Raw genomic sequence first — 9,532 nt, 5'->3', positions numbered from 1 at the left:
ACGGTCCCTCGGGACATATGGCCTTTGTGGCGGGCTGTTTAGCCAGAGTGCCTGTTTAGGCGGTCCTTCGGGACAGATGATCTTTGTGACGGTCCTTCAGGACAGATGGCCTTTGTGGCGGGCTGATTAGCCAGAGTGCCTGTTTAGGCGGTTCTTCGGGACAGATGGTCTTTGTGACGGTCCTTCAGGACAGATGGCCTTTGTGGCTGACTGTTTAGCCAGAGTGCCTGTTTAGGCGGTCCTTCGGGACAGTTAGTCTTTGTGACGGTCCTTCGGGACAGTTAGTCTTTGTGACGGTCCTTCGGGACAGATGGTCTTTGTAGCGGGCTGTTTAGCCAGAGTGCCTATTTAGGCGGTCCTTCGGGACAGATGGCCTTTGTGACGGTCCTGTTTAGGACATTTGTATGGTCTTTGTGACGGTCCTGTTTAGGACATTTGTTTGGCCTTTGTGGCGGTCCTGTTTAGGACAGATTGTTTGGCCTTGGTGGCGGTCCTGGTTAGGACATTTGTTTGGCCCTTGTGGCTTGTATATGATCCTTGTGTGGTCATGAGGTAATCCAGTGAGGGATATGTGGTTGGTAGGACATTGAGATGTTTTACGCGAGCCACGGGAAGGAAACCTGGATAGGGATAGGACTCAGACGTGTTCAGAATTGTTTGCTCGCGACTCTTGGGGAACTTAGGTTCTCCTTGTACTGCCATATTCTGAGACTTTGTGGCTTGGGAGTATGGTATGTATATCGACTTCGGATGACGATCCGGGGGCGCGCTATAGGGTGGCAACCCGAGAGACGAGTATTGGATTTTCTCTATATATTATGGCATGCGGGTTTATGCCCGATGAGAAGCCAACATTATGGCATGCAGACTTAGGTCTGATGAGGAGCCAATTAAAACTCAAGGTTTAGGCTTATGAGTAAAGGAAAGTCCAAAAGTCGAGAGAAAATAACGTCTGGAGCGTGAGTCTATCGCCTAGAGGTGACCTTCCATAGATCGGTCGGAGGAGTGCCGGCCGTGGAGGCGGTTGCACGGGAGTCCTTGGCTGATGGTTGTTCGAGATTCGAGGATGAATCTATGTTGGTTGGTAATGCTAAATTCGAGGAGTCGGTAAGCTTGTCAGGGGAAGCGAGTCAAGAAGCTTGAATTAGCGGCTCACAAGGCATTCGACGTAGTGAATTGGAATATGCGGACGTATGGTACTTGTCTGTTTTATTATGATCGTAAGTGGGAAGCTACTTTGTTCAGCTATCTTGATGAAGTTTCCTTATTAAAAAAAAATAATAATAAAACAAGTTTCCAATTTGCCTCGTGTTTTGGTTGTGTGGTTCAGTCCATGCTCCAGCTGAGTTGAGTGTGTTGTCGGAGTACTACAGTCGAATAGGCCAGGAATTCTTATAAAAATCATGACGAGTTCTGAGGGTGAAGCCGAGGTGCTATCGGTGGTAGCCGGTAAGTGAGTCAGTATGGAGGCTTTCGGTGGGACAACAGGTTTTACTCAGGCCCGAGATGATCTGTTTGCGAATTTGCTAAGAAGGCAATTAGTGAGGATTGTTAACTTGTTGTCATGGAGGGGATGACATTACAGAGTAGGAATATGGGTGAACATGTATGACTTTGCAATGTCGGACTCGGATCACGGGAGATAGATTTGGGTCAGGAGATGCTTATTGACGTTAAGACTTTTTTGCTCTAAGGACATATGATCCTGAATAACTCGTGAGGAGATGATTAGTTCTCCTAAGGGGACTTGTTCTCATTGCTATCGATAGCTCAAGGGGCTGTGGCCCTGAGAGTGTCAGAGGAGAAGGTGGTTCTCCTATGGAGATGAATAGTTCTCGTGAGGGGATGAATAGTTTCCCTGATATCAAGATCTCGAGGATTATGGTCTGAGAGTGAGACGGTATGACTCGAAAACGGTGGTCTGAGAGTGAGATCGGTATACCTCGAAGGTGTTGACCTTAGAGTAGATGAGTTGGGAGCAAATATTGTCTAGGACGTGAATGTAAGCATAGTGACTAAATGTAGACCTTGAATGTTGATGGTGGTTCAATCTTAAGACTTGTGTGTGGACCCGTTTGGTTAGGTTGTGGCGTGAACCATTGCGACGGTGGAAATATATTGTAATTGGAAGTGTGATGTTGTCAGATTCGAGGACGAATCTTTTATTAGAGGGGGAGAATTGTAACGCCCGTGTCCCAAAAAAAATTAATATATAAATGATTTGAGTTTATGTCGGGAACGGAAGTTGAATCGGTTTAGTCTGGTTTGTTTAGGAGGAGTTGTTAATTAAACCAAGCTCAATTTATATATGTGATCATATGGTTTAATTGAGTTTTGTTTATTAATCCGGAAACTAAACCAGCCTAAACCAAAAACCCTAATTTACCCTTTTAATAAAAAGGAGCGACGAGCTAGGGGACCGGCCACGTGAGGGGTATAAAATAGAAAACCCTAAATGAGGAGCAGGAACGCGGTAGTGGGGTGGTGGTGGCCTCCATCGTGAGCCATGAGAGGGTTTGGTGGTGATGGGAGAGAGAGGGAGATGAGTTTGGGTGAGAACGAAAGGGAGAGGCGAGCTGGGTTGTGGGGAGAGAAATCCTAACCCGTTAATGGGGAAGGGATTGTCGTCGTTGATGCTGATATTGTGGCATTGATATATTGTTGTGTTGTCGGGGTTTAGCTATCGTTATTGTTGTTTTGGTCGTTGCTGTGATGAATCACCACCATTGGTTAGTCTGCCACCGTGTGCTACCGGAGTACGCAGCCATTGTCACCGGAGAAGCCGTAGCCATCGTCGAGATCGTTAACGGTGTGAGGAAATAACCACGGTGAGTTGAATAAGTTAGTCGATTCATCACGAGGGTCCGCCGAGAAAGGTAAAAAACGGCGAAACTTTACCGTGTCTGTTTTGGTTGTGCTGCTTGATTATTGAACCAAAGACCATAACCAGACTAGACCGAGAATCTTAAGTAGTGTAATTAAAGTACAGAACCGAACTTAATTGTGGTGAAGGTGCGTTGACTTGTATTGGCGTCAAGTGATTATGTGAGTTGTTGACGTACGTGTAGTGTGGTGTTAGTTTCTTTGGCTGGTTAGGATTAATGTTGAACCGAACCATAGTCACGTGAATTAATTTGTGTGTTAGCGTATTATTACGGTTTGTGGTAGTTAATATTAATTTATTGATTTTGGTTTGATTTAATTATTAAGCTAAATATAAATAAGTTAAGTGGAGGGAAGACAAATCAATTTAAATGGAGCCTTAGTTTGGGTTAATTTAATGGATTAAATCATGGTTATTGTTTTTTGTATATTTTCTTGGTTTAATATTGGTCCAGTAATCTATTTTGTTACTGTTTGAGTGTCGAGCGAACTTGTTTCCGGCAAGAATTGTTGGAAAGACTTGAATGGGTGTTGGAAACCCGAGGATGGAACCATAGTTGGGGTTATTGGACTGCGGAATGACCAGTGTGGGCCAAAGCGGATTGGTTGTGAGGCCAAATCCGTGGCTGGACGGAATAAAGTATTTCAGCCCACCTCTCTTGGTACTCGGTCGCTAGGGGTGGTTGGTTGTGCGACTCAGTAACTAGATGAGGTGGTGTTTGGTAATAAGTGAATAAGAAAAGCTTGCTTCAAAGGTAATGTCAAGTGGCTTGTTCGATCAGACGTTGAAGGAGTATGATGCAGGGTGATTGGAGTCTACGAATGTGTGGTTGTTGTATTTGTGGAAGTGTTTGTAAGGAGCGATTCCTACGCCGGTTGTCTCACCGGAATTATGGGGTTCTGGTAGGATTGTTTCCCGTGTGTCATGTGCGAGACTGGGAATCCGGGTGCGGTCGTTTCACTTCTGATCTAAAACCACAAATTATCAGTTTGTGATTTCATCCTAGGAATAAATTGATGATAGTTTATTTTGTAATGATAAATATGGGTTTCAATCTTATGTATGATTCAGGGGCAACAACAGATTCTAAATTATATATAAATTTTATTTCTGGATTTCAATCTTATAAATGATTCATAGGCAAGAAAGGATTCTAGATCATGTTAGATTGTGGGATGTTTATGTGTTCTCAAAATTCTCTTATCAATTCATAAATTTTTGGCTCAAATTTTAAATTTTGGGTTTCAATTCATGCTTAGTTTCTGGCCTTTAATCTTATATAATCTAATGGTGGGATGTTTTCCGTAAGTAATTTGATAATTGCCTACTCATTTATTCCTCATTAGATCTTACCAATTCTTTTTCCATAAAAGTAGAATTCATTCCGTTTTCCATAAAATTAGAATTCAATCCCTAATTACTCTCTTTTTAACATAATTTTTCAGTCACTATTATTTAATTTCAGTCATTAGGTTCCTATGAAGAATTCTATTATTTTTATATATTTTTCCAAATTTTAATAGGTATTCTTGAATAATTTGAAAATTTTTTTGGCAGGTTATCATGTTTCTTATTCGCATTAATACTACAAAGAAAAAAATTCTATGAAATTTTTTGACAAATTTAATTATTGATCAGAGTGTTTATGTATGTTTGAAAATATTTGACAATTTTGGATGCCATACATCAGTGTTTTTAAAAAAAATCTTTTTTATTATTGTAAGTAAAATTATAAAAATAGTAATATAAAAAATTATTTTTATTATTTCCATATTGTAGTTCATTTTGCTTGCTCACATTTTCTTTGTCTTTTCAATGTTTTCCTGTTCATTTAAACATTTATACGAAAATAAATATTATACTGCCTAATAACTCATTATTGTTTTCAAACTTTTCGAATATGGAAATTTTTTTATTACAGTTTCAATTTTTTTTCCTAAGTTAAATTTTACTTTAAATCTCAGTAACAACAAGTTTAATTAACATTAATCTAATTCTCATTCTCCAACAATTCAAAAGATGAAATAGGTTTTCACATAAACCTAATAAAATTTCATCCGTAAGTTGGATATATCTACATGAATAATATACTGTTTTCTTATACAAAAATTGAAGTTCCAAAATTTTTGAACTTATAAAAAAAACTAATAGTAACTGAACTTATAATTTATTTTATCCTACATAGAAGACCTAAAACTTTTGGCCTAAAATATGCACAAGAAAAATTAATGCTCTAATCTTTGGCTTCACTTGCTTGGCCTATGGGTCGGACCTTGAATCATGTTTTATTTTTACTTCAGATTGTCGTGTTTGTTGGTTGTGTTACTATTACTACATAATGCAAAAAATGAACTATCATGATTTAATATGTTGAGCATGTTAGTTTTGTTCCTTTCTTATATTTTAGAATCTCTATTTTTTTTTTTTTTTTGGGCATTCATGTGGTAAAGCAGGCTAAAACTTCTTCGTATTAGACGATGCATATGAGTCTCTCCATTGTAAATTTAGTTTCTTATTAGTCTTCATCTTTAAGAAAAAATGTATTTTAAACTATTATAAAAAAGGAAAATTGTATGTTACTATCATATGCTTAAAAAACCATGTTGTTAAGCTTGTGATGTCTTTTTTTATCTCATGGTACGATATGAGTTGCATATTTCTATACTATATATGATTAATTTGACTTCTATAGTTTTGAGTAGTATATGCTCATTGTATATTGGTATCATATATTTTTAGGAATTTTAATATCAGATAGCACATTTTCAAAAAACCCCTTTTCTTATGTCACTTTTCAATATTACCTTTTCATATTGTTCATTTTCAAAAATACTCATTTTCTATGTATAAAATGACTAAATTCTAAATTCTAAACTCCAAATACTAAACCCTGCTCCATTAAAATTATATCCTAAATGTAAAATAGAGAACCCAGAACTAGAAAAAAATTCTTAAAATTAATTTAACATATTGTAATATGTGTAAAAGAGGGTAAAAATAAAAATGTTTAAAAAGAGATATTTTAAAAAAGAATATCTCAAAAATGGTATTTCTAACAAATTCTCATATTAGAAAGAAGCTCCTAAATTTCTCTATATTAAAACAATAATATTGTATGATGAGAAACTCAATGGGTCTTTCACCAATGCAGATGCTCTAATATGTATTGAAAATCAAAATGGTGAAAAAACCATAAACACTCTACTATGCTTTCAAAAATTTCTCCATGTGTTAAAGTACTCTAATAGTACTATATATAAAAGGAAAATTCATGTAACATCAAACAAATGAACCCAAAAAAATTAATATGATCAGTACATTTTAAAATCACAAAAATAACCATTACTGAGTAAATAAATAAAAACTAATAATCTTCAAATTACTAAAATTGATCAACAATGTAAGCTAAACCCGTGCATAGCACGGGATGACTTCTAGTATATATATATATTTATGTAGTCCTTGGAATTGCAAAATGATGCGGTACGAGACATTGAAATGAGAAGTTGGAAATAGATTAGTTTGAGTAAATAACATGAAGGGAGTTGGGAAACGGAGGGAGGCACATGGCCCGGCATGTCGTGGGAGCATTAGGACAAGATTAAGGAAAGACGAGATCAACATGTAAGGATGAAAATGAACAGAGCCCCCACCAAAATTCATCTTCAATCCCTAAATCCAGACATCTTTTGTTCCCATGTGCTTCTTATTTAAATTTCACTGTCCCAACTCACTTCTGTCTCTCTCTCTTCTTTTTCTCTCTCTCCCAAAATCCAATCTCTTGGGAGAATAAAAAAAACAAAAACATTGACGCAACCTCTCTGCTTCTTTATTTGTCTGATTGTGCAATAACTAATTTACTTTTTTTTTTCTTCTTGTTTTCCTTTTAGTTTTCAATGTTTGTTCTAGGACCACATCATCCACTACGATCTAACTTGTCGGATAGTGTTTATTTGGAATGTTGGATTATTATGTAATTGATTATTAAACCCTAAATACGCTACAAAGCTACTACATTGAAATTTAAATATAGTATATACACGAAAAAAACTACTTCACACACTAAATGTATTCGGGTTGAGTACCACAATCTATTGTAAAAAAGGGACTCGTTTTTGATGGGTTCTTACCTGGATATCAAGCGTGAGAGCTAATATTAAAACTAAATTAGCAAGACAGATAAAGGGAACTACTAAGACAATTAGAAGCTGGTGACAAAGGAAAAAAAAAAGAGTTAATAAGAAGCTAGACAATAAAACAAATGAACGCCAAGGATCAAGCATTGGATACGATGAAGGAAGAAAATGATCAAACAATGATGCAAGACAATGTTTAATAACCATCATGTAACATGACTCGTGAGACACTTAGAGTAGTATTAACCTACTCCTAGCGTTAATCAACTTTGCTAAACATTTAACAGTTTCAAAAATGTACTTTATTTTCAACACTCCCTATAAAGTATTAGTATCAAGTTTCAGAAGTTCACAATTCGCCGTAACCCACTAAACACGAAGTGCTTATAAAAGATTCGTTCGAGAGTTTCAACAACATGTTACATACATAAAAGAAACCAAACCATGAAGATTTGATCAATTATTTATAATCTAGCATTGAGATCATCTTATATGATCGGATAATTTAATCATAGATTCAACTAATAATTAAATTATCCTAATATAACTTACCCAAGATCCAATTTAAAGAAGTCCAGCTAATTATGTAAAATGATGACTCTAAAAACAAAACAAATACACATATATTTGAAAACAGATGGAATGAGACCAAAGATTCTTTCAATATCACAAGAAGCTCAAATTTCATTCCAAGATAAGCATCCAAAATAAATGAGCTTTCTTGGTACGTTGTTTTTGATTATTTGTACACGACATATATTCCTTTAAACAGTAAAAATTATTTAGTCAAACATGATCTAACTCTTTGAATCAATTTCCATCCATTTCTCGACATTTAAATCTATTTTTCGTTGTTTTTATAGAATTTAGAGAAGTTTAAGAAAGACAAAAATAAGAATAACTCTCTTATTAGCTTGAGAAAAATAGCTCAAAAACTTAAGCTCTACACAATCTCTCAAAACTCTCTCTCAAAACTTATGTCTCATGCCATGCCTCCACAACACCTTTTATAATAAAACTCAAATCCTAATCCTATAAGAAAATACTTAAACTTAGATAAATCTTAAACTCTTTGATCCTTATCTCTTTAAATCACAATTTGATTAGGATTAATATTGTTTCTTCCTCAAGTTAACTTCAAGCTTAATCCAACAATCTCCCTCCTAAGCTTGAAGTCATTTTCACCCGGGTTTTCTACTCCGATGAGCTCCCTCATTTCTTTAAACTTAATCCTTCCAAGAGCTTTAGTCAAGATGTCTGCTTTTTGTTTGTCTCCTGGAACATGCTCAACCTCTATCAATCCTTTCTCAACACATTCGCTTATAAAGTGGTACCTTGTGTGAATGTGTTTACTCCGACCATGAGAACACCGGGTTCTTGGTGAGAGCAATCGCAGACTGATTATCAATTCTTATGATCACCTTCTCACTTGGTGACTCAATAATCTCACCAAGTAGTTCTTGAAGCCAAATAACTTGTCTTGCTGCCTCAGTTCTTGCCATAAATTCAGCTTCGCAAGATGATAAGGCAACAGTTTCCTGCTCTTGCGAGCACCACGTTATTGGACTCCCTCCTAAATAAAACACATGACCAGTTGTGCTTTTCCCATCGTCTGGATCTACATTGTAGCTACTATCGCTGTAACCAATCAAACTTGTGGACAGAGACGCTGGTGACCGTTTAAAACAAAGTCCAAGTTTACTAGTGCCTTTCAAATATATTAAACACTGCTTCATCGCCACTCCATGAAATTCTTTTGGATTCTGCATATACCGACTTAGTACTCCAACACAGTATGACAAATCAGGCTTTGTGTGGAGAAGATAACAAAGACATCCAATGATTTTCCGGTAATAGGTTCCATCGATATCCTTTTCTTTCAATGAATTTGATAGCTTCAAACCTTCCTCCATCGGCGTAAGAAATGAGTTGCAATCTCTCAAACCTGCTTCTTCTAAGATTTTAAAGGTGTAGCGACTCTGATTTAAACTGATTCCATCTTTGTGCTGACATACCTCGATTCCAAGATAATAAGTTAATTTACCTAAATCACTCATTTTAAACTTTGACGACATCTCCTTCTTGAATCCCTCAATGATGTTCGTTGATAGACAGGTTTTCACCCAGGGTATCAATTCCCTATAAAGTTATAGTACAAAGGGTTATCAATCCAAATGGTTGTCTATTGCTAGCAGGAAGGATATGATCAGAACAATACAAGTCAAGCCAAGCAGATAGAGTTTTGGTTATAACAGTCCTAAAATAAATAAAAGAAAAGAATATAAACAAAGAAACCACACGACCTAAGCACTCGATGCAAACAATCGAGTACAGGATCGAGTGGGGTGATCGAGTAAGCAAATGAGATATGAACAGCTCGAGGTATTACTCGATACAGGTTATCGTGTACCTGATCAGGTAAGTGATCGAGTAAGTAAAGAAAATGCAAACAATTAAAATACGAAAGTTCCTAAGGATGGGGTAATCGAATCCTAAGTATTCTTGACCAATA

General features: G+C 36.5%; 1 pseudogene; it reads right to left on the bottom strand.

Moving 5' to 3' along the window:
• Positions 1 to 8,369: 8,369 nt before the first annotated feature.
• On the bottom strand, positions 8,370 to 8,933 carry LOC147944098 (secreted RxLR effector protein 161 pseudogene; annotated as a pseudogene).
• Positions 8,934 to 9,532: the final 599 nt, after the last annotated feature.

Source organism: Camelina sativa, chromosome 5 (assembly GCF_030686135.1).
Source record: "Camelina sativa cultivar CO46 ecotype springtype chromosome 5, ASM3068613v1".
Classification (NCBI taxonomy): Eukaryota; Viridiplantae; Streptophyta; class Magnoliopsida; order Brassicales; family Brassicaceae; genus Camelina; species Camelina sativa.
The sequence above is the reverse complement of the archived record's forward strand: the minus strand, read 5'-3'. Positions and strand labels throughout refer to the sequence as shown.